Source organism: Rhinolophus hipposideros (assembly GCF_964194185.1).
Source record: "Rhinolophus hipposideros genome assembly, chromosome: 2".
Taxonomy (NCBI): domain Eukaryota; kingdom Metazoa; phylum Chordata; class Mammalia; order Chiroptera; family Rhinolophidae; genus Rhinolophus; species Rhinolophus hipposideros.
Genome location: NC_138048.1, coordinates 83,430,387 through 83,455,516, shown reverse-complemented (window position 1 = coordinate 83,455,516; position 25,130 = coordinate 83,430,387).

Genomic DNA, 25,130 nt, shown 5'->3' with positions numbered 1-25,130 from the left:
TATTATTTCCTCTTTTTAAAGTAAATCACCCTCTCCTCAATCCAAGACAAACTGGATAATCAGTAGGTTTTGCCTGTTTTAAAAAAAAAGGAAACTTTTTGTAATAAATAAAAAGTTTATTTATTCCAGGAGAGATAGTAAAGGCAGCATCAGCTTTTCTTCACAGACTTTTATTTTCAATATAGAAACACTTTTATTTTCAATAGAACACTCCACATAATTAAAAAAAAAAAAAATCAACCCTAAGTAAAAAGAGATATTTAAGGTCTAGGGAAAGGAAACACGATCATCAATTTTACTCTAAAAGTTATGCTGTGTCTTTTTGGAAATAGTATTATTCCATAAGGGATATCTTAAAATTTACAATATAAAACTTCAATCTCAGAATTGAAAAACTCTTTGGGGGAAAAAATCATTAATCACAGCATAAGGAGAAATAAACTCATCATGTCCTTTGAGTCACACAGTTCATTCAGAAAGGGCTGGTTTTCTCTGCGTGTGGAATCCAGTCATTCATTCATTCATCAAATATTTATCACACCCTTTGTAGCTTCTCCACACTGTGCTGGGCACCTGGGATGTGAGGATGAGTAAGACAGGCTCATGTCTGCGAAGGAAGGAGACAGGCGGGTAGCACAGAGTTCCACGGAGATGTGCAGGCATGCTAAGGATTTGCAGTTGGGAACAGTCAATGTTTTCAGCGGGGTGGATGGTTCAGAGGCGAGCCGGAATAATAAGCAGCCTGAAGGCTTGGCATGTCTCACAGTGCCCAGAGCGGTGCTGGGGAAGTACTTGTAGACATTTTATTGCCCTGGCTAAGACGGAGGAGGTTTGGAAATCCTCTTTGGCAGCCTTGAGGCAGCTGGGCTCTGTGACAGTTGAGAAACGAGAACGCCTGGTTTTCCCAACACCTCAGTATGTGTGCTCTGGCACTGCCTGCCAAGGCCGTGGGCATTCCAGTCATTCATTGAACAGATAGTTATTGAGCACCAACCATGGGCCAGACACTGTTCAAGCAAAGCAGACTAAACTCTCAGGGAGTGTATCAGTATATCGAAATGGTAGTAAGTGCTATGGAGAAAAAGAAAGCAAAAATAGAAGGACAGAAAATGTGGAGTGGGAGTTCTATGGTATAAAATAGGGTCTCTAAGAAATCCAGCCTGAAGCCTCAGTTCCCCCAGTTACCTGAGCACCCGAGAACCCCAGCTGGTTGTGCATTAGAAGCCTTCCAAAGAACGTGGCAAGGCACCCAACCGCAGAATTCCTGGGAAGTAGCCAGCTCAGGCCAAGACAGGCTGGTGTGCCTGCCCCCTCCCCAGAGAGTTTTCTCATCTGCTGAGTGGAGCTGGTACAACCGGAGTCTGGGAGCTCAATCCTGGAGTGGAAATGGGGTGATTTATTCTGGAGGTGAGGGGAAGGTTTGTTTAGATGTAGGCAGGTCCTCTGGCAGCATTTGGAGCAAAAGGGCATCCAGCTCCCCAAGGAGGGCTTAGCAAAGCCAAGCTAGAAGGTCAAGCCCTGGCCAAGAGGGGTAGGGCCAGGACAGGGTTCAGGCCCCCTCTGGAAACTGGAGCATCAATCAGGAAGGGGGTAGATGCCAGGTCATTGGAATGGGCTGGGAGGGACAGCTGTGTTGTGGGGGGGGAGAGGCACAGACCCCTTCTACCCCCCACTGGGCACCAGACTACAGCTGGGGGCAGAATAAGAACTCTGGGTCAGGACCTTTAGGTTGGAGCAGAGGGTCGGTGTAAGGAGGCCAGATCGTAGGGGCTTTGGGAACCAAGTCAAGGGATTTGTGTTTTGCTCAGATCTACTAACACGGGCTAGGTGGCTCTCGGCTTTTTGCGGTAGCCAAGACTTACTTGCTGTGTCATCTGTATAAGCACCATGGTGCTTTTAACCATGAGCCAAATAACACTGAAATAAATTGCAGGTCTATTGGGAGGGCAGCTAGGGATTGTAGGGAAGGTGAAATGACAAGGAATCCCCAATTTTTCATGACTAAAGCATAATCCCCAACAGAAATAAAGCAGAAAGTGATGTAAGCCCTTGGAGATGAAATTATATGTGGTAAACAGTGACTCTCCCATACGGACATCAGGGTCAGAACGTGTCATGTTGCCACTTTGATCATGGGATTTGGATCAGAAAGAACTTGGGATTTGGACTTCACTCTGGGTTTGGCTCTTATCTCTGCCACCTGTAGGCTTCATGACCTTGGATAAGTTTCTTGACCCTGTGAGCCTTCGTTTCTTCATCTGTATAGTAGGAGGGTGCTAACTGGAGCCTGCTCTAGGATTTGGTCATATCTGGTGTGCTGGTGGGGAAACCCCACGGGGGCCGGGGTACCTGCCTCTCTTAAGCCAAGTACAAAGCCGAGCACAGTGAGCTCACCAAATGGCAAAGAGTCCATGTTGGAGAAAGGAGCTGTTCTGAGTGCACCGGGATAGAAGTGACTCATCTCACCTTGGCCCTACCCCATGTTGGGTTCATTCCTGAACAGAGCTCTCATGAAAAGTTAACAGGGTTATTTGCTAAATACTTTAAGAGACACTTTAGTAGAGGGTCACTGTGATGGGACCTCCATAAATGAACAGAACAGGAGAGAAAGGCGTCTTCTCCACAAAGAAGCTTTGCCAGAGCTGGACACAGTGCAGGGAGCAGGACAGCTCCTGGTGCTGGGCAGTGATTTGGGTGAATATATGTAAGACATCCTACCCCAGGGGCTCCCCAAAAGTGCAGGGGGGAAGATGCTTTGCTGGGATTAAGTTCTACAGGAAAGATGGTGGTAACAAACTGACATTTGGATTATCAGCTTTGACATGGCTTCATTTGCCCCACACAAGTGAGAGAATCTTGTACACTTCCTGTGTGCCAGTAAGGTATACATGCTAAGAGGGAAGTGAATTATTTTTTTCCTCAGGACTTTACAGTTTACAAAATATTTTAATATTCATTTTATTCACATCGGTCTTCACAACAAACAAACTATGAAGGATTCCCATTTACAGATGGGAAGATTGAGTTTCAAAGAGGTTAAGTCATTTATTCATAATATGCCAATCAAGAAGGGTACAGCTGGACTCAAACCTGTTCTCTTTCTTTGGTGGGAAACTGAAACCAAACAAATGAAACGATGAGGGGAAAGCCCAGCAAATACTAAAACCTGATGTTCTGACTAGAAGAGCCACAGAACATCTGGCAGACGTTAGCTGGGCCTGGAGCTGGATCTAACCAGATGGAGGGTATAGGAAAGGAGGCAGCACATGGGAGGACGGGCTTCCAGGGGGCCTTGCATGTTCCCTGGAGCTGCCCAAGCTTGTCACATTTCACAGAGAATATTTACAGACCTTTCAAAAGGAAACTGCAACTCACTCACCCCACATCTCCAAAAGTCACAACAGAGGCTTTGCTCCTACGGCTGTCTGGGTCATCAAAATCACCTCTTATGACTTTGGCAACTGCTGGTCTCAGGCTCTGTATCCCGTCATTTCTAATTCTCCTTAGAGAATGTCTTATTTATGACATTCTAGAAGTATGCAAAGCCTCACACTGAAATGTGCCAATATTACAACGTTAGTTAGCCAGAAATGTTGATGCTCTTTTCAAACTGCAGGAAAAAAAAAACACAGAAAAACAGAAAAACACAGAAGAGAGAGGAAAAGAAATGAGCATTTATGGGCCAGAGTCTGTACTGGCACCTTTCACATTCACGATCTCTTTTAGCATTCACCACAATGTAATGTGAAAGATGATATCAGCTCCACTTTGGCAGTTGAAACAGACGTTCAGAGAGGTAAAGTAACTTGGACAAAGTCACACAGCTAATAAGTGGCTAACCTAAGATTTGAATCCAGGTCTGACTTCAGAGTATTTTTCAGTGTTTCACAATTTATAGCCTATGGAATTCATGTGGAATTAAGAGAGGACCATTAAACACAGTCTAATTGACAGTAAAATTCTTGATCTTAGTTTTTATTCATTCAAGTTTACAAACCATACAGTTTCCAAATCACTAGCTTTAGAGTTCTTAAATCATTACAGGACTCAGGATACATGAAATCCCAACAATTAGAACTGGACACCAACTGAGATGTCACCAGAGGATTTGGCATGGAGCTGAGTGATTCTACGTATGAACTTTCTCATCTTTGACAGAGCCCGATCCAAAAAGGGGCCCACCGTGCACTGGGTAGAGGATGAGGAGGAGATTCTCAGGTGAACCTGCCTGATTTTCTGAAACTCGGTTTAATACAAGCACCAGAGTTTGACACATCCTAACTGCTTTACTTTCTTTGAAAACTCCAGTTCTGACAAGAGAGCAAGAAATACGTCTTCCCCTTGACAGGAACAATGTGTGACATGAAAGACCTCAGGTGCTGTGCTGGATTTTGACATTCCTTCAGAAGAAAGCACCTCCTGCCTGTTCTGTTCAATCCCAGTCCAGGTGAGTCACTGCATTTTCAGCCAGGCAAGTATTTTAAGACACAGAGAAATCTAAGCCAGAACAGACAGAGAAAGGTGAAGGATGGATTATCGCCATTAGCTTTGATGGTGTCTTGTTGTCATGGTGCTGGGAAAGCCGTTTTCAGTTAGAGTCTCAAGCACCTCTGTTTTGCTAGGATTTTTGACCTGGGAGGCTGGAGGCCACCCAGTGTAGGTGTGGCCCACGGGGGTGTGTGCAGTCACGTACACCCGCAGCAGACACCTGCTCTGCAGGGCCCACATTGGTTATTTGGGTTGTGGTTACGACCTAACTCCTGTGGATGGCAAACCTGTTCCTTCTAGATCAGTTTGCAGAGAGGCAGTGACCCGGCCAGTCACCTCCTCCCATGACATTCCCGGAAGTTTGGGAGCAGAGTCAGGGACTGCCTGAACCACCTCAACCTCTGCTCCCTGCTTCAGTGTTTGAAAATGCCACCACCTCCATTCCCTTCAACATGATTCAAAACTCAGGTCTAATGCCCTTCTCAGAGGCGGTGGAGCTGGGGAGGGAGGCGGGTGTGCTGCCCAGAGGAAATGCCTGGAACCCATTGTTCCAGGCTGCATTCCACAGCCTGGCTTGGCCTTGGAGGACGGCCTCCCCTGCTGGTATCTGTACTGCAAAGCTCTGTGTATACACACTGAAGAGGGGCGCTCATTGGTACCTGGAGGCTAGTTTTGAGCAGGAAATTAGGTTTTATTGTCACCCTCCAGGGTAAACTGCCCTATAGGAGCCATGGGAGGAACTGTGCTCCCCACTCAGACTTCCCACAGGACTGCTTCCCTCTCCCCTGCTCCTCTTTCACCTGCTCTTACCTGGAGGCCTGCAGTGGCTATGGGGAGTGAGTTGACTACTTTACTGTCTATCTTTTCCTGAATTCCCTTAATTAAACTAAATCTTCAAGTAAATGTAAAAAATCAGCACATTCCATACCTGGGGCCCTGTGGTCCCCTCCCCTAGATTCTGACTCAGGGGCTTGGGCAGGCTTATTTTTATAAAAGTCCCAAGACAATTGATTGCAGGTGATCCTGGATCACACTGTGAAAAACTCTGGAGCAGAAATAAGTCTCCAAATGGATGAGATATGTCTGGTCTGAATGGTAACTCATCGAGTTTCTTAATGTAGTATTATGGGCTGAATTGTCCTCCAACCCCCAAATTCGTATGTTGAAGTCCTAGTGACCAGTAAGTACCTCAGAATGTGACCGTATTTGGAGACAAGACCTTTACCGATGTCATTAAGTTAAAATGAGGTCATTAAGGTGGGCCCTAATCCTATATGACTGGTGTCTCTCTCAGAAGAGGAGATTAGGACACATCACGCACGGAGGGAAGACCATGTAAGGACACAGTGGGAAGACGGTCGTCCGCAAGCCAAGGAGAGAGGCCTCAGAAAAAAACCTGCCAGCACCTTGTTCCCAGACCTCCAGCCCCAGAAGTATGAGAAAATAAATTTCTGTTGTTTAAGCCACCCACTCTGTGGTCCTTTATTATCACAGCCCTAGCAGATGAATAAAAATAGGAACCTGCTTTCACTCCACGTCTCAGAAGGTAGAGACTGCTGCAATGCATTGTATAAACAAGGTTGGTTTATGGAGCAAAGGACATGAACCCCAGGCCTGGAGGCATAAGGTGGCTCCGCCTACTCAGAAAGCACAGCTTCTACTGTCAGACATTCCTGCACACACAGACCAGCACCTTCTTTCCTGGCTTACCACCTGGATGACTTTAGACAATGATTATTATTATTTTATTTCGAAAATAGGGCTTACTATGTGCCAGGTAGTATTCTTAGCACTGTACAAATACTAACTCACTTCATGCTCTTTACAACCCTGTGATATGTGTAGGTATGTATACTGCAGGTCCACAATCCCTTCTTCAAAAACCTTAGGGTCAGCAGTGTTTGGCATGTCAGCATTTGGGGATCTGAGAAAGGTAATACAGTGTATGCACTATAAACTACATAACAGCCTGTGGTATCTGCAACCGTGGCCTGTAATCAAACATACTGATATTTCTGTAGTAACATGTATATGTTGCATAAATAAAGGGTATAAGTAGCCTTGTGTCAACTCAAGACAAGTTTTTGTATCAAATGAGCTTATTTCAGGTTAGGTTGTGCTGCCCAATGAGTTACAAATACAATTTTTGGTATTTGGAGTTTTAAGGTTTTGTAATTGTGGACCTGTATTGTCCCTGTCTTACAGATGAAGAAACTGAGGCACAGGGAGGTTAAACAGCTTACCCACATTCATTAACTCATGGAAGGGGGTGTTGGGCAGCCAGTCCAGGCAGCCTGGCTCTGGAGTCCACGCTCTTCACATCCCCCCGGCTCTGCCCCTCTGTATTGCCCACCTCTTGGAACCTGACCCATTGGTAGCATGTGAATTAGGCCAAGCTTGCAGCCCTGCTGTGAGGACCACATGCAATGTCGGCAGAGTTCTGTTATGGATTGAATTGTATCTCCGCAAAATTCACGCGTTGAAGTGCCCGATATCTCAGAATATAACCTTATATGGAAATAGGGTCGCTGCAGATACAATTAGGTAAATTAAGATGAGTTCATTAGGATGGGCCCTGATCCTATATGACTGGTGTCCTTATTTAAAAAAGAAGTTTGGACGCAGAGGGAGGAGACATGTACTCAGGGAGAATGCCACTTGAAGATGAAGACAGAAATCAAGGTGCCGTTTCTACAAGCCAAGGGATGTCCAAGACTGCCGGCAAAGCGCCAGAAGATAGGAGCGACAGTCATGGAACTGGTTTGCTCATCCAGCTCTCAGAAGGAACTAACCCTCACGGTACCTTTACCTCGCGCTTCTGGCCCCCAGAACTGTGAGACAAATTTCTGTCCTTCAAGCCACCAAGTTTGTGGTCCTCTGTTACAGCCACCCTAGCAAACTAATGCAAGTTTCTCCCACAAATGCCACGGTCTGAGTGGAAGACTCAGAGTGGTAGCTAACTGTACTTACCATTTTTATCATGGAGCTTCAGATTCTTCATGGAAAAATACAGTCAGTGAATTAGATGATCTCTAAAGCCTCTTCCAATTTCCAGGTCTAATTTTCTGTTTATAATATGAGGATAATTCAACTCCACTTGTCACTTGCACAAATGGTCTGGCTCTTAAAACATTTCTTTGCTGTTTTAAAGATGAGCTAATGTAAAGGTGGTCTTAATCAACAAAACAAAATAAAGCAAGTCACTTATTTTCCTGTGTTGTGGGTTACATCCCTGTACAATAAAACTGAAACCATGTGGGCCTTAATTTGCCTACTGATGTTTCTGTTTGTATCTTGACTTCACTCAGCCGTGGGTTTTTCTGAATCCCTTTCACTCGAGTCTTCAGGTTTGCTGAGTTTAACCCACAGTCTATGTTTGGGGGACAAAATCTGCAGAGAAAAGCAGAAATCTAAGAGGTTGTTTGCTGTGAGTTAAGAGTGTATTACTGGAACCTTATTTAAGCCTGGAAAGTCTGGGTTTTTTATGTGGAAATTTGTCCCTTTGCATTCATTTCACTGAGTAGATAAAAGCTGCTTTAAGAGAGTCTAAAACTCGATTGAATACTTTTTATGTTTATAGAACAAGGCATGGTTGGGCCAGATTAGGGAAAGAGGTAAAATGGTAAAATGTTTTCTTCAAGCTTTAGTCATGGACCACCCCCCACACCTCATCCCCCCATCCCTCCACCCTTCCCACCCCCTCACCCCCCACTCCTTCCTTACTGCCCCCCACCCCCACCATCATCAAGCTGGTTTGGACTTTTAGGCCTCTGGCTTTAAGATTTTACTCATCAATTCAGAAAATGATTTGCTGTAGATGGGGTGTGGCTCCTAAGTCCCCAGCTGTGGAAACAGGAACTTAATGGCTGTGTGTATTCAAAGAAAGAGCTTCAGGTTTCCCTACAACGTCCATTTGCATCTGCTGCTCTCAAGGGTGCCTTTTCAACTCCCTGTCAGCCCCTAGCCTTTGTCCAGGAGGCTGCCCCCAGCTGCTTTCCTGGAAGCACTTCCTCACCCAGCCTCTCTCATCTCCCTGCAGCCCAGGCTGGGCCCCAGAGCCAATGGTGGCTTTAATATTTGCTTAAGGCTTTTTTGCCTTTGCTCCCGGTTATCTTCCCACCAATTTTTGGAGAAGTGTGCCTTTTCCTATCACAGATGCAGCCTGGTGGAATTCTGTTGGGGCACAAAAATGGTGGCAAGGTGGGAGGTGTCAATTTGGGGATCTCATGGTTGGTGATTTCTATCCAGTGTCACGTGGGAGAGTTAATTAAGCACGAGGAAGTGCCTAACAGATGGAACTGTTCAGGAATTGAGACCACATCTTTCACTTTTGAATCCTCAGGGCCCAGCCCAGAGCTTGGCAAATAGTACGTGCTCAATAAAATCATTTGTTAAATGAGTGAATCTTGGTTTTCTTTCTTCAGAAAGGTGTCTGACATGTAAGTCTAAGAATCACTGCCACAAACAAGGTTGGAAGATCCTTCTGCTTCATAATAGCTCTCATGAGTCATGTCCACTAGAAAAGATCCAAGGCCAGGAGGCAAAGGACAGGAGTCCAGGTCTGGCTCAGCCACTGTCCAAGACACCCCAGGACCCCTGCATCTCAGTGTCTTCGACTGCAACACAGAGGTCCTAATGTCTGCTCTGCCTGCCTCACTGGATGGTAATGAGAACGTGACAAAAGGACGGATGCAGAGGTCTCTGAAAATTCCAAAGATCATGCTGAAGGTATTGTTTTTATCATTTTTATTGTTACAGATATTTGTAGAGTTGAGCCGTTCATCGTTATGTTTGACTTCCTCGATCTCTTCTACAGGTGCACGTTCCAGGACCAAAGCCAGGTTTACCTCCTACCCTAGCTAAAGGAATATCCATCCTGGTAGACCTGCCGAGCGCCGGCCGGCCGGCCTCCTTGGAGCTCAAGGGTCTGCAAACATTTCTGCATCACAGAGGTGGCAAGTGACCAGTGAAGTCACAGGAGACTGACTGGCAGATAGTTGCTCCCTGCAGCCACTGAGAGCAGAAGCCGTAGGTCTTCTCCCCAGAGGATTGTGTCCCTCCAGGGCACCCTGAGGGCTTCCATAGAGCCCTCAATCCCCATTCTATTGAGAACAGGTACAGGGAGGAGCAGCCAGCCGCTGGCAGGCGGGAACCTGGCCTGCTGACTTCCAGCGCTCCCTCCACTCCCCGGACTTCTCCACTGACTGAGGCCGAGGTAGGTGGTACTTTGCCTCCTCTTGTTTCTGTTGCTAAGGTAACTGGGTGAGCAGAAAACAGAAAACAGAGCATGTGGTCTTGCTGCCTCCGCCCACATGGCCAGACAATCCCCATCTCAGCCAGAAAACCCTAGTCAGGCTCATCGATTTGGGCTGAGTTTGTGTTTTGGAGTTGGGGCCCCCTGCGGAGAAATGCCTGAGCTGTGTGGCAGTTGAGATCCTTTGAACACTCTTCCTGGGCAGACAAGATGTTGAAGCCAGGCTGGGATGGGGGGCAGAGGACGAGAGATGGAAATGACTTGAGTATGCCAGTCATCAGTATGTGACAAGGCTGAAATTGTCCAAGGCCTGGCTTCTAGCTGCCTCAGCAGCATCTATAGAATTAGAGGACAGTGGGGAGGGCCTCCAAGCCTCATCTCTGAAATCTGTGCCTCTAGCTTTCCCGCTTCCTTCCAAGATGAGCCCTTCTAAGCTTTCAGACAAGGATCTTTCGTAAGGAGCAACACGATACCGTGGGAATGAGGGCAAGGTCATCTGATAACCAGCAGCTCCTTATGGGCTGAAGAGAGGAGAGGTAGAAGAGAAGAGAGGAGTGCTGGGCAGACCCTCCCACAGGCCTCACTGCCAGGTTTCCCTCCAGCTTCAAGGCCCACTCAACAATGACCTTCTCCAGTGATGGCAGAAAATAACATTTTCTTCCTCTCTACTCTCCCAGTATTTTCATCTGTACCTCTCTTGTGCACTTAGAACCAGTTTACCGTGTATTCACGTTTTGAATAACTTTTATTACGCAAATACTAATGTATGCTCGTTGAAGAGAAAATTAGAAACACAAACACCCACAAAGAAGAAAATAAAAACCACTCTTAAATCTGCCACCTAGAGATAATCACTGTTGGCATTTGGGGTGTTATCACGGCCTAGGTTCATGTCTTTTGTCACCGCCTACATTCAGCTCTTCAAAAGCCAAGTGTGAATCTCACCTCCTCTCTGTGTACTCCCACAGCCACCACAATGCTTCCCATTGCACCAGGACTCAGTTCTTGCATTTTCAATAAGTAGGTGAATACACAAAGGAAAAAACAAATAGATAAATAGACAGGAAGGTGGAGGAAAAAAATTCTCCTACCCAAAACTTGCCCCAGCAGAGGAGCCAAGAAGAAAGGAGAAAGCTTCAGCTCTCAGAAGGCACGGGCAGCCCACATCTTCCTTCCCTGCACAGCCCTCTCTGCTCCCATCGGAGTAGAATCAATGCCAGGAAGTGAATGGGGCACAGAGAACGGGCCAGACCTGGACAATGACCATTAGTGGAAAGACAGAGACTAAAGCCGGATCCCTGCCGTGTGACTTGGAAATGTCGGCCGTGGCTTAAGGGAAAAGAGGATGCGTGAAACAGCCAAGTCAAGGTCACCACCACATGTGTGCAGTATTTTAGGCGCAGCAAGCAATCTGGCAAATTCAAAGCCTCTTGTAAATGGGTTCCAAGAAATCTGATTTTAGCAGCGCCGTTGACACAGGAGTGCGTCCCCATGACTTGCCCCTCACTGGGTTTAAGATTATCATTGATTTATCTGGAGCAGAAACAGCAGGATTCCACATCACGTCTTGGAAGGCAGCCGGGGCAAAGGCAGAGAATTCACAGGTCTTTATTATTAATTCTAATATCACAACTCCCCATGGGTCCTGCAGCAAATCACGGGCCCTCTTAACAGGAGTTTAAGTGGAGCTAATGCGTTCTTCTTTTTTTTTTTTTTTTAATGGGGTATGGCCTCATTCTTAACTATAAAGACAACATCAAAATCGCAAGCATTCGTTAATCACACACAAGTCCAGCACATGCTAGGTGCTACAGGAGATACAAAACACGTTGAACAATTCCACTAACTCATTCATTCGAACATCAGACATTTATTGAGGCCCTTCTTTGTGCCAAACACTGTGCAAAGCGCTGGGTTTTATAGCACATTACAGTTGTTATAGTGTTTTAAAAGTGAAGAGATGAGCCTCAGGGAGGTTATACAACTTACCCAAATTGCCCACAACCACACAGTTTGTAAGAGCCTTGGGATTACAATAAAGGGGGGGGGGGGAATCTGACAGTTTAATATTTTTACTATCATTTTAGTGCCATTTAAGTAGCCTTAGAAATACTCAGCCTCATTTGTGTGAGCTTCCCTCTCACTAACCCAGAACAAGCCATAGTTCATGCCAATGGAGTAGGAAAGAGCCTTGCACTCATTTATTCTCCCATCAGTGAGCTCTGGGGAAACGCTGGTATGTGCAAAATCAGATGACAGCTGTCCCCCACTTCATATTTACTGGCAGTGGATTTTTTATGCCTGACCTCACACGATGCCCAGAGATGGTCCTGGTGCAGGGGCCGATAACGAACCACAAACACCGTGTTTCCCCGAAAATAAGACCTAGCCGGACCATCAGGTCTAATGTACCTTTTGGAGCAAAAATTAATATAAGACCCAGTCCCTATTTTAATATAATATAAGATCGGGTCTTATATTAATTTTTAATGTAATATATATTATAATATATAATACTGGGTATAATATAATACAGGGTATAATATAATACATATTGGGTCTTATATTAATTTTTGCTCCAAAAGATGCATTAGAGCTGATGGTCCGGCTAGGTCTTATTTTCAGGGAAACACGGCAACAGAGAGGAAATTTTGTTCCCTGGCAGTGTTTTGGTCCTGACCTCAGTGTTTTTCCCACTCAACCTCATAGCAGCATTTGTGTGCTGAGGGAAAGGAGCCTGGATTCTGGAGCCCTGCAGGCTGGATTCAAGCCTTCACCAAACACCTTGCAAGTTGTGTAAGCTTGGGCAAGCCTCTCTGAGGCTTCTTTTTCTCCCCCACTAAATAGAGGCAATACCTACTCTGCAGAGAGGTTCAACTGGTTAACGGGAGTACGGTGATGCTCTGTCAATAGTAGCCATTTATTATTATCCAAACTAAATTCCACCCAAGAAGTGGAGTCATGATTTTTAAGCCATGAACTAACATGTATTCATTAAAGATCTATTTTTAAGCAGGAAGATTGAGAGAAACCTTTTCCACCCTCTCCAGAAGTGAGGGACTTAGGCAGGGAGTAAATAGAACCTATGGCATTGTGCAACTCTCCAACAGCTCAAGCACCCGAGATACAGGAAGTAAAAGATAAAATGCTCCGGGGTGTCTGCAACTTTGGAGATAAAGGTTGTGAGTGTGGGCAGATGGAGGCCCTGAGGACACCCCCTGGCAGAGACCCCCAGGCACATCAGGTCCCCTTCCACGCCCTGTGCCTTTCTCCCCCTTCCCCTAAATTCGCTTTGTGCTCGGGCAGGTATTTGCCTTCCACAGAGCCAGCCAGCAAGGACCCAGAACATCCTCAGGTTATCTGTCCCCGGGCCTGGCCACCTCCTCACCAGACTCTGACCTCACCTTGGCGTCAGTCTTATCAGGTGTGGACAGAATCATCTCCCTGCTCTGGGAGCTCCAAGCCCAGGATTCTCCCCACACCGGGGTGGAGGAAGGCCAGGCACCTCTGGGACTGAACATGGCAGGCCCCTGCCAAATTTGGAGTGACCACAGGGGTCTGCAAGTGCAGCCATGAGGCCCAGAACTGGGGAGGAAGCAGGAGGTTTACGTAAGTGTTTTAACAAGGAACAGAGCAGACGCTGAGCTCTGCCAAGCAGGAGAGAGAGAGGAGGGTGCCAGAGAAAGACAGCAACTCGCTAGCTTGGGTCCTCGAGGGAACACGGCAAAGAGCAACAGGTCACAATGGGGATTCAATCTTCTCTGGGAACTGGTCTCCTCCCAGGGAGCAGGGAGATCTAGTTAAACACAGATCTTTTGAGAAGTGGGTCTTGGGATGACTGAAATAGGCAGTGAGGGAGCTGGCTGGAAGCCGGGATGTGGGCATGGGCCCTTTGCTCCTGGGTACCTGACAGGGCGCCAGCTGCTGCGTGTCAACCCCTCCCTATTCCATAGTAGGCAAAGACACTGCATTTTGACTGCTGCTTTGGTCTGTTTAGGTTTGTCAGCCAAAGTATTCCTTCGGGTTAATGGCCTGGCGATGAGGTGGGGCTGTAGTGTTTAACTAGAATTCACTCCACACAAGCCCCTTTGTCCTGTTGCTTCCGCCACTTATTAGATGGCAAGGATTCATGCCTACACTGGCCTTGTTAATGTCTGTTAATAAATGATAACGCATCTGAACTGTCCCAGAATCACAGGCTTGCCGTTCCCAAAAGCTTTGCACGTCAGTATTTTCACATTCTAGGGCTTGGAAGGGAGACAAGGGGCAGACCCCCACCCCCTCGCCCCCCTCCCCCCGTGGAGCCTATGGAGTGCTGGGCTAGTCCTGGGGTAGTGAGGGCCAGGCCAGGTGGGTTCAGGTTGTGACTGGAGGCTTCACCCGTATCAGCAAAAGAGACAAGTAGGGACACTGTGGGCGTATGCCGCTGTGGCCCAGAGAAAAGGTGGCGCCCAAGGAACAGGAAGTCATTACTTCCATATAGATTACATTCCATGTGTGGCCCCACTGCACTCATACCCTGTGAGCCACAGCTAAGATTCATGATGCAGAAATACTCACTGCAGCTGTGCTGGGAATAGCAGAAGCCTGGAGACAGTCTAAATGCCTTCATAAAGACCTGATTAAATAATTTACAGTTTCTGCCTACAGTGGCACACAATAAAGGAAGCCCCTCATGCACTGGAAGGGAGAGGTCTCCAAAATCCATTGTTACGTCAAACAAACACAGCTAGGTTCAGAACTGTGAGCTATCATTTGTTTAAAAAAGGGGGGTGGGGGAGTGAGGAAGGGAGGAGAATATATATTTATGCATAGACTGTCTTGGGAAGGGATTCACAAGTTGGTAATATTGTATTCCCCTGGGAAGGAGTGTCCCCAGTGGGTGTGGGAGCTGGGAGGGTATCAGGTGACTTGTGCAGCCCAGCCCAAGCTTAATAGCTTGAAACAACCACCATTTTATCCAGCTCACATTTCTGTGAGTTGGCTGGATTGGCGGGGGCTTCTATACATGGTAATGTCAGAGTCCCCAGAAGCAAAAGAGCAAGTCCAGTGCACACATACTTTCTAGCCTTTACTTGCACAATACTTGCTAAAGTCCCTTTGGCCAAAGCAATTCACACGATCAAGTCCAAGTCCAAGGTGGAGAAATAGATTCCGTTTCTTAATGGGAGGAGCTACAAAATACAGTGCCCATTGATTTGAACCTACCATTCGGTGGGGCAGGGGTAGGGAGGGAGAAACTTCTCTTTATAGGCTTTTGTACTTTTTAAATTCGAGTCGTATTAATATTACCTGTTCAAAAAGAACTCAAATTTAAAAATTAAATTACATTCCCTGAGATTAGCTTCAAAATCATACAGTGTTGAAGGAGATAGTGGGGGCTGGAGGAAGGAGAGAAGAGGAGATATAGGTGAAATAAGATTGGCCCTGAGTTGATAACTGCTGGAGCTGGGTGATGAATGCATGAGACTCATAACACTCTTCTACGTGGATGTTAAAATTTCCTGCAACAGAAATGTTTTAAAAATAAAAAGGACTAATACCAAAAGCTCAAACTGATTGAGACTTACTTACCTGGTAAGTGCATTGCGTTGGGCATCCCCCTTGATCTTCCCAACTACGCTAGGGGACTGTTTTGGCCTTGACTGCATGCAGCCTTATTGAAGAAGCTGATACCAGAGGACCAGCAGCGAGTGGGGCAGAGGGCAACCCCAAGCAGAAATGCTGGGCCTTGAAGAATTGTTGGACAACAGTGGGGAAAGGAGCTTTATGGAGCTTCCACAGTGCAAGCTGGACCAGTGGCTAAAAAATCCAAGGGTTGGGATGGTGCTGGTGGTGGCTGAGGAGGTGTAAAATACCTGACTATTTCAGAAACACACACAAAGCTTTTGAGGGTATGGAACAAGACGGGAGCCTTTCGATTCCAGACAAAAATTATAGAGCACATGGGAATCTCTGAAGGAAAACAACTTAGTGAGAAAGGTACATTTCCTACATTTCTCTGTGTCTTCACGCATCACTCAGGATCGCCATGCGTATGCACAGTCTGTGTGCCCAGACACTCATACCGTCTGGACCTGGCTCTGAGTAGTCCCACCTGGAGTAACTCTGAGAATGCTAAGCACTGGGCCAGCCCTTTTGTGGGCAGACAGGGAAATCCTTCACTAGGGTCCCTAGCTAGCCCTGGGAACTTTCTACTCTGTTCCAAATGTCTACTAAGAGCTTTACCAGAGGCCACGCCCTCTGAGGGCACACTCACTCCCTTTCGTGCGCATGCCTGTGAATGCCTGTGTGCGTACCCATAGACGCTCCTCCTGGGTGATGAGTTTTTTAAAAGGGAAAACACCTGTACTGCCAGCCTGACGATCAAGAAACAAACCACCGCAAGCATTGTAGTACATTCTTAAAAAGAACTGTTGTTCTCTAATAATACATTCTTAAATGCCTACAGATGAAACAATACGATGTCTTGGTTTTGCTTCAAAATACTCTGGAGTGGACAGAAGGTGCAGATTAAAGAAGGCTGGTCATGAATTGATGAAGCTGGGTAATGTTTACATAAAGGTTCTGTGTATTCCTATTTTCTCCTTCTCTCTTTCTCATACTTAAAATTTCTATGATAAAAATTTTACACAATCACCAGGGAGCCTTGACTTCACCTGAACCCAGTGACTCTGAGGTATGAGGTAAAAGCTGAGGGAGGGGGGTGGCCGGTTAGCCCAGTTGGTTAGAATGTGGTGATAATAATACCAAGGTTGCTGGTTTGATCCCTGTGTGGGCCACTATGAGCAGTGCCTTCCCCCACCCCCTAAAAAAAGCTGAGTTGTGGGGTGAAAATGTCTCCCTGGTATATAACTTGGTAACCAAGAGCTGAGGGTCTAATGGATTAAATACGTAAATAACTTATTTTTTTAAATGAGTTCTCATGTGCCTATTTTTGTTTGTGTAACTGAGAGCTGCCTACAGGTGCTAGGTTTTATTCATGTCTGTATTCCTGTCCCTTAGCACAATGCCTGGCGCACAGTAGGTGCACATAAATGTTTGCTGAGCAAATGAATTCTTGATTGTTATATCCTATCCTACACAAAGCCTTACATAGCACCAGCACAGCACAGGTACCCAAACTGCTTCATACCTTGAATTGAAACCAATACTACCAACTTCTTTTTTTTTGTAGCTGCTTCCAAACAATAAATTGTTCAAATTCTAAAATACCAGAATTGAGGGGAACTTAGAAACCACTCTGTACAAACTTCTCACATTATAGATGAGGAAACCAAGGTGTAGAAAGGACGATGACCTCTTTAAGGTCACACAGGTGGTAAGGACAGAACCTAAGCTGCAATGAAGACTCTGGAGTCCAGTCTGACCTCTTTCTCTGACACCATCCAGCTCCACAGCTGTGAAATCAACACATTCCAATGGCTCTATTTTCACAGGTAAAGAAAGAGAACTTCAAAGAGGTGAATAAAATTTCCCCGTGGCCTTGGGTCATTGAGACACCATAGCTCTCTCCAGAACAGTGGTTTTTCCACATTAGGTTATCTCCCTTATTTCAAGAAAACTTAAAATTCAAAAACCTTAATTTTTAAAACAAATATAAAAGTGATTATTCTCATTAGAAAGGGCTTTAGTGCACATTTTTTGCAAGAGGTGAACTCTCTCAAGTGTCTGAAATATGAGTCAGTTTTTAACTATTCCATCTGCATCCAACTTGTTAGGAATGAAGTGACTGAATAAAGTCAGGCACAGCCCCAGCCCCAGCCACACAGTCCTGTCATGTCAAGTGTCACAAGGGTGCTTTCGACATTCCCAAGCCAAAAAATAAACAAATCAGTCAAAGATAACAGCGAGACTAGAAATCAATGCAGGGGGTGGGAAGGGAGAAAAACCTTGAGCAATGGTAACATTAAATACATATGTTGATTTTTTAAACGTTTTAAGATTAAAATGTTAGGGTAACTGTGCCTTTTTAATTTTGTTGGCATTCAAAGCAGCGTAACTCTAGTGGTCTTTTGTGTCATTCATGTCCTGGGCTTTCCCATGCAAATGTATTTTGCAGCTTTGTCCATCCCCCTACCGAAGAGGGGTAGCCGGATTTCTTTGCCATTAAGAGGATTACTGAGACATCCCCTTCATATAGCCCAGAAAACTCTGGGAATAACAGGAAAGAGCAAACAAGAGATGTCAAGGAGAGAGGTTACAAGCAAGGGCTGCAGTTCAGAGAAGCTCTTTAAGCAAGGATTGGTCAAAGAATGTTCTTTACGGACACCGATAAAGCTGGGGCTCAGGAAGCAGTGTGCTGGGCGCCATTACATAGGCCAGCAGAGGAGTTAGTTTACATCCATCCATCAAGGGTTAAGCTTTAAACCTAACAACTTCAGTGAGTCAGGGCCAGAGCCCTGTGAGGAAAGGAGACACCTTATCTCTAATCAGCCCTGCCTCAAAATAGCTCTCTCTTCCCTTCGGGGAGACTCGTCATACTTGCACAGCACAGCAGAGCAGCATGGAGGTGCTCCAGCCCCACTTAGTCAGAAAGTCTGTGAATATGCTTTATTCATCTCTTGCACAAAGTTAGATCTCTCTGAGTGAAGCAATGAATAATTCAGCAACCCTCAAGATGGCTTGCATAGCATCAGGAGGTTCCAGTCAGGAAGGACCTTAACAATTTAACCTGGATCAACCCATCGTTTTGCCGATGGATAAACTGAGATGCGGGGAGACAAAATAATTTGCACAAAAACACACAGGGAGTCCGTGGCTGCGCTGAGGCCTACAACCCTGGGTTAGAGCAGACATTCTTTTTCTCTTGGCAATGCTGCTGTACTCATCTGAAAAATGAATGAAACACTCATGCCCGTGGTCAATTTTCCTTCCGTTGTTAAGGAAATCATTTTCAATGCTCCCAGAGCTCCCGAATCAACACTTTCACAGGCAGCTTTTGTTAAACCCTTTCATTCTGAGTCTCTCAAACTTCCTCTTCTATCTTCATAATCCAGATAGCTTTACTTTTGAGGTTCCATATATAGGCTGCCGCTATTTTTTTTGTTTGTTTTGTTTTTCCTGACTGCTGGAAGAGAATGGTACAAATAGGTAATTGAGGTACTTGGGGAGTTGCTTAGAATGAGGTCAAATGAAAATGTTCACCAGTCTCAGCTGCTCACCCCTGGCAAGGGTTGTGACACAGCCCAGGACGTGCCCTCCCAGTGGCCATCTGTGAGATGGCACAGCTCAAACAGTCTTGTTGCCACACTTCCTACACAGCCATTTGCATACTGTGCCCCCTTTGTGTGTCCTCTACACAGTGTGGGCTCTGTGGAGAGCTCTATGAGGCATATGAGGTCTGCACAGGGGTGGGGGCGAGACTGGGGCTTGCAAAGCCTGCTAGAAACAGGGCAAAGTAGTGAAGCTGTAGAACATTGACAAAGGGCTAGAACGTGCTATTAGGAAAATGCCTGGCTCCAACTAGCTTAAAACCATTTTGTTTTAGGTTATTTCTGAACGACACAGGACTTTGTGTCAGAGACTGATGAGAAATAAAATGCAAAGAGGCAGGAAATTGAATTTCAACCCCTTTTCCTTTTTTGTCCACAATTGTCATCTGTTAGATGTTCCCATTTATTTCTTGCATGAGTCACTTGGGCTGGACTTATCACCGCTCTTAGGTGGAACCTTAGGTCCCTAGTAGTTCTTCATATGTAGGATTTTTCTCTTCTAGCTAGACTCCAAGCTACTCCCCATAAAGGCCCGGGCTTCGTAATTCCCACAGGCTTCCTACCATCGTGTTGGGCACACAGCAGGTGCTTAACAAATATTTAAAACTATGTCCTACCTGTCAGCATCACAGTTCTAGACTCTCTATGCTAAAGCCAGACCAAGGCTAGAAGACCCTCATTTTATTCATGAGAAAGCAAAAGAGCAAAGAAACATGGTCATTTAAGGTTTATTCACAGTGAATGATAGAACCAGGCCTCAATCCCAGGTCTTTTGAAATTAAATGCAGCCCTATCTACCTATTTACCCATCCAGGATAGAGACAGAAAATATTATGCTAAAGACCTTCAGGCTAAAGTTAATGAAAAGTGAAGTAGTATTCGTCAGCTCATTGCTTTACTTACAATTTTCATGTCAATTTTTTAAAGGGTATTTTAACTGGTATATCCTTAGCTTATTATATGAGTTACATAAACATTCTCATACATTATGTAATTATGAAAGTATAACTACTTTTCTAGCAGAAGTTCAATCATAATTGTTTTATCAGAATGAAAATGGGCTCCTTTTTAGCTGAAGAGCTAAAAGTGAGATGTAAATTATAATAATGCCTCGTAAATGAGATAAATCTCTCTCTATGAGGTAAGGCCTTACTGCTCTGACTAATATTGACTCAATGTAGAGTTTGAACTTCTCAGGAACATCCATATCCATTTTCAAAGTGCATCCTATCACAAGATTGTCAACAAGCATTCACTGAGTGCCTACTGGGTGCACAGCATGGTTCTGACCAGCATAGATTTGCCATTAACTAGCTATGAGACGTTAGGTACCTACTTAAGGAACCAACATTTCTGAATGCCCACCGTGTGCCAGGAACCTTGAAGTACACTTTACATACGTAATTTCATTTAATCCCCCTGACAATCTTAGGATGTACAAATGAGGACCCTGAGGAGGAGCGAGGTCATTCCTTAATCTACTCAAAATCACACAGCTAATAAATGGCAAAGCTGGGATTTGACCCAGATACTAGTGATTCAAAAGCCTGTACTTTTCCTGCTATACCAGAACTTCTTGATCCTACGTCATACTAGTATCCCCCAAGGAGCTTTTGCATAACATGGATACCTGGGTCCCACCTCAGACACATCAGAATATCTGGGGGTAGAACCTGGATTTTTAAAAATCTCCCCAGGTCATTATAACACGCAACCAGGGTTAGGAACCACTGTACTAGATGCACTGAGTTTCAGTTTCTTCAGTTATAAAATGGGGAACTTAGACGGACATCTCTAAGATCCTTTCTACTTCTGTAGTCACCAGAACTGTGATGACCACTGTGTGGGGCCTGTTGCTGCTTGAGAAATCCCAACTGGCACTTGGAGTAAGCAGTTGTCACCAGCACTGCCAGACACTCTCCTTTCTACTTAAGCACAGGCAATAAGGGAAGCTAGTTAAACATCCAGGCATAAGACTCTAAAGCATACAATAATTTCTTATATTTATGAAAATTTTACACACACACACAGACACACACACACACACACACACACACACACACACACACGAGGTCTGACAATTAAGTTTGCAAACTCATCCTAGAAAAAGAGCTACATACCTCATGGCTGAATATCACTATAGTCACCTTCGAAGTACTCCCCTTGGGAAGCTATGCACCGATGCCAGTGCCTAGTCCACCCTTCAAAGCAATTTTGGAACTCTTTTTCTGGAATGACCATCAGAGCTGTCGTCATATTACCCTTGATGTTCTAAATGTCATCAAAATGTCTTCCTTTCAATACTTCCTTTATCTTCAGATAAAGAAAGAAGCCATTGGAGGGGGGGCAGATCAGGTGAGTGGGGAGGGTGTTCCAATACTTGTTTACTGTCTATAAAATCCCTCACAGTCAGTGCTGTGTAATCTGGTGCATTGTCGTGATGCAAGAGCCTTGAATTGTTGATGAAAAGTTTAGGTCATTTTCACCTAACTTTTTCACACAGTCTTTTCAGCACTTCCAAATAGTAAACTTGGTTAACAGTCCAGTTGGTGCAAATTCATAATGTATAATCCCTCTAGTATCAAAAAAGTTTAGCAACGTCATTTCGACTCTTGATTTGGACTGACAGAACTTTCTTGATCGTGGAGAATTGGCTGACTTCTACTGTGCACTTTGACACTTTGTTTCAGGGTTATATTGGTACACCCAGGTTTCATCACCAGTGATAACATGGCCCAAAACATTGTCTCCAAACGGTCTTGGCAAACTTGGAATCTCCTTTGCTTTCGTTCATTGGTGAGCTTCTTTGGAACCATTTTTGCACACACATTTCTCGCACTAAGATTTTCAGTTAACATTTTCCTAACTGTTTCTCTACCAATTTTTACTTGGTCTGCTCTGGTTCTCACAGTCAGCTGATGATTTTGATGCACAATTGCAAGAGTTTTTGCAATGTTTTTATCAGTTCTGCTTGTTACTGGCCGCCCTGACCTTGCTCCATCAGTGATGAGTTCTCTCCCCTCAGAAAAACATTTAATCTATTTGTACACTGCCGTTTTCTTCATGGCATTATCCTCATAAATTTGAACTAACATGTCCCTGATTTCACTTCAACTCCTGTCAAGTTTAACAAGAAATTTAATGTTTGTTCATTGCTCTAATTCAAGCTCAGACATTCTCACGATGGCACACACAAACACGCAACAACAATAATGAATACCACTCATCAAGCACCACCACATGTCGACAGGAACACAGTTGTGAGACACTTATATACCAAAGTTATGAAACCTTACCAAGCTGTTTGTACAGTGCTGCCAATGTAAGCGCAGGGTGGCAAAATTGCAAATGTAATTGTCAGATCTCATATATACATTATTCAGAACAAAACCCTGATGCTCTAGAAGATTCCCCATGCCATCCTTCTTTTTGTCATCTTTTCAGGTATCAATCATAGTTAGTTGGTGAAATCCCTTTTGCTTCCAATTATTTTAGTGCTACTCTCTATATCATCATATCAAAAAGTCTTTCAAAAAATGTTTATAACTTTTGACCCAGAATTCCTCTTACAGAAATTTATTCTAAGGAAGCAAACAGAAAGCAGAAAAAGCTTTATGAAAAAAGAAGTTCATTGCAGTATTATATAGTATAATGGAAAACTGGAAACCACTCATATGTCTAACAGTAGGGGAATAAGTTAGTAAAATCTGGTATAGTGTACGAAAGTGTAGAAATGGCCTCTACAAATGGTATTTACATACAGACTTTTAAATGACATGGAAAAATCCTAAATTTATGTTACCATGCTGAAGAAAAATGTAGGGTACAAAATTACATTGAGTTAATCTATGAATTAAACTACACAGAAGTGAGTAATCTCATCTATGTACTTATTTTTATACATAGAAAAAAAGAAAAATACTATTATGCAAAGTTTAAAATACCTGAAATTGTTTTCACCATCACCCCAATTCTAAATCTTTGGAGAACAGAATATAAAAGTGGTTCTGAAGCAAGCTCTGCCCAGAAAAATTTTGTATCTGACTCTGGGGCCTTTAGGCCTGAAGAGACATGGGATTTATAAACAGCAGATTAGAAACATGAAACCACAGGTCAAGTGATTCTTTTAGGTGTGGGAAAAAGATAAATTTAAAATCACAGTCAATAGGAGGAAAGAGAAACTAAGAAAACCCAATTGCCAAAATCAACTCTACTTTGGGAAGGGTCCGGAAGAAAATGAGATTCAGAAGGGACTTGATTTATGACAACCAAGACTGCCATTTTCGAAGTATTTTCACATTCGTTGTCTCACAGGGTCCTCATAACCCTCTGATGTGGGTAGGAAGCTTAGTGTTGGTATCCGTCCCATTTCACAGAAGAGGAATGAGCCTCAGGAAGGTGGAGTGACTGGCCTGGTGTGAGGGCTGCAGCTGAGCGTGGCCAAGGCCCAAAGCCCCCTTCTCTCCTGCCACTGTAAGGCCAAGACCAGGCCGCAGCTTTGGAGGAGGCACCTGCCGGCTGGGTGTGTTCAGATTTATGAGACCCTCCTTGAAACGTAAGGACCCGCGGGGTCCAGAAACCAGGAACCAGCGCGGGTGTGTGTTCGGCAGCCTGAGGCCGCAGCACGTCTGGCAGGTTCTCATAGGGACACATTCCCTCGTGTCTGTGGTCCGCTAGCCGGGCTCTGCATCCCCCACCAGGGCCCACCCTCCGGCCCGGGTCACGGGGAGCCTCCCTGCCCCGGTGCAGCACGAGTCAGGCTCCCCATGGAGGCCTCAGGCGCTGGCGCCGCAGAAAAGCTTGAGTACCTCGCGTCCCCCGGAGACCCCAGTGGCCGCTGGGGGGCCTGGGCCTTGTCTAGGCTCCTGGGCCCCGTGTGCCTGTGCTTCGGCATTTGTATTCCCTGACTTACAAATTGAACCTTGTACTTTTGCAGACAACACTGTTTACTCGGCAATCTGAGCAGCATCGGGAAGATTGCAGGTGGTGGGCGCCCGCTGGGTGTGCGTGGGGGCGGGGGTGAGGGGCCGGCATTGGGGATGACAAGAGGTCCTGGAGTCCCTCAGGGTTGCTGGTGGCTTGGGCCAAACCCCGGGTTCTGCCTTCAACTCTGAAGCTTCCTAAAGATTCCGCAGGCCACGGTTTATAATGAAGCATGTCCTGGGCCACACTTCAGTGACTAGCTAGTAAATTTTGATCATCTGAAAGCCCTCTTTACCCTTAAAAGACTACTATATTTTGATGATAATAAATTTAGGAAGACTATGGTGATTCTTCTGTTCTTCTCTCTCCTGCTCCTTTAAAATTCAAAACAGGTCCCCTTTTCCCTATTATTAACTTCAGAAACCAAAGCAAGCTATTCCATCTTTTGTTCCACATAGAACTTAATCCACAATTGAGGTTTTGTCTTTCTAGATTTGAAAATCTCTGGAATTTGCGCAAATGCCTCACCACCTTTTGTCCAAATAGAACCATAAAATTGTATTTCTCTTTCCTTCTCCAGACTGCATTTCAGATATCCTGCATACACAGCAAAATGTTCACCATTAAGCATACTCTTATTAAAGAGCTGTTAAATGGTGCTCTCAAATAATGTTTATCTTTGCATTTAAAAGAGGGTTAGATGTTGCCAAAACAATCAGCAATGGCAACATACAAGGTACTTTGCAAGTCTCTAAACTTTTCCTTCTCTGGAATCACAGTGTTCCCTTCTGGATTAGATTACTCTTGTACTCAATAGAGATGTTTTCTCAGATCATTTAACATTATGCCCCTAAACTTTTATCTCATGTCATTTTAAGAAACGGTCAGAAGAACAACTTTAAATTCTGTGTAAAACTGCCATAGACATTCGTTATGTTGCTTAATATGAAAAAAAAAAACCCTTGTAAATTTCCATTTGTACTTCAGTGCTAGCATAAAACTTGGCTATGCTTGTTTTTTAATCAATTAATGAAAGCCACAGAATGCACTGTACAGTTCTTTTTGCCTTTACTGTCAAGAGTCTCAGAGTTTCATTTTCCGTTCAGTTTCAATAATCCCCCCCAGCCTAGGTTTTCTGGATTAGTTCCCATTCTATATCTCCCCTTTTCCTCAACCACCAGGTTTTTCTTTCTTTGATTTATTTATCCCATCTTTGTTTGAGGTACCTATATCCTCTTTCATGGTATAGA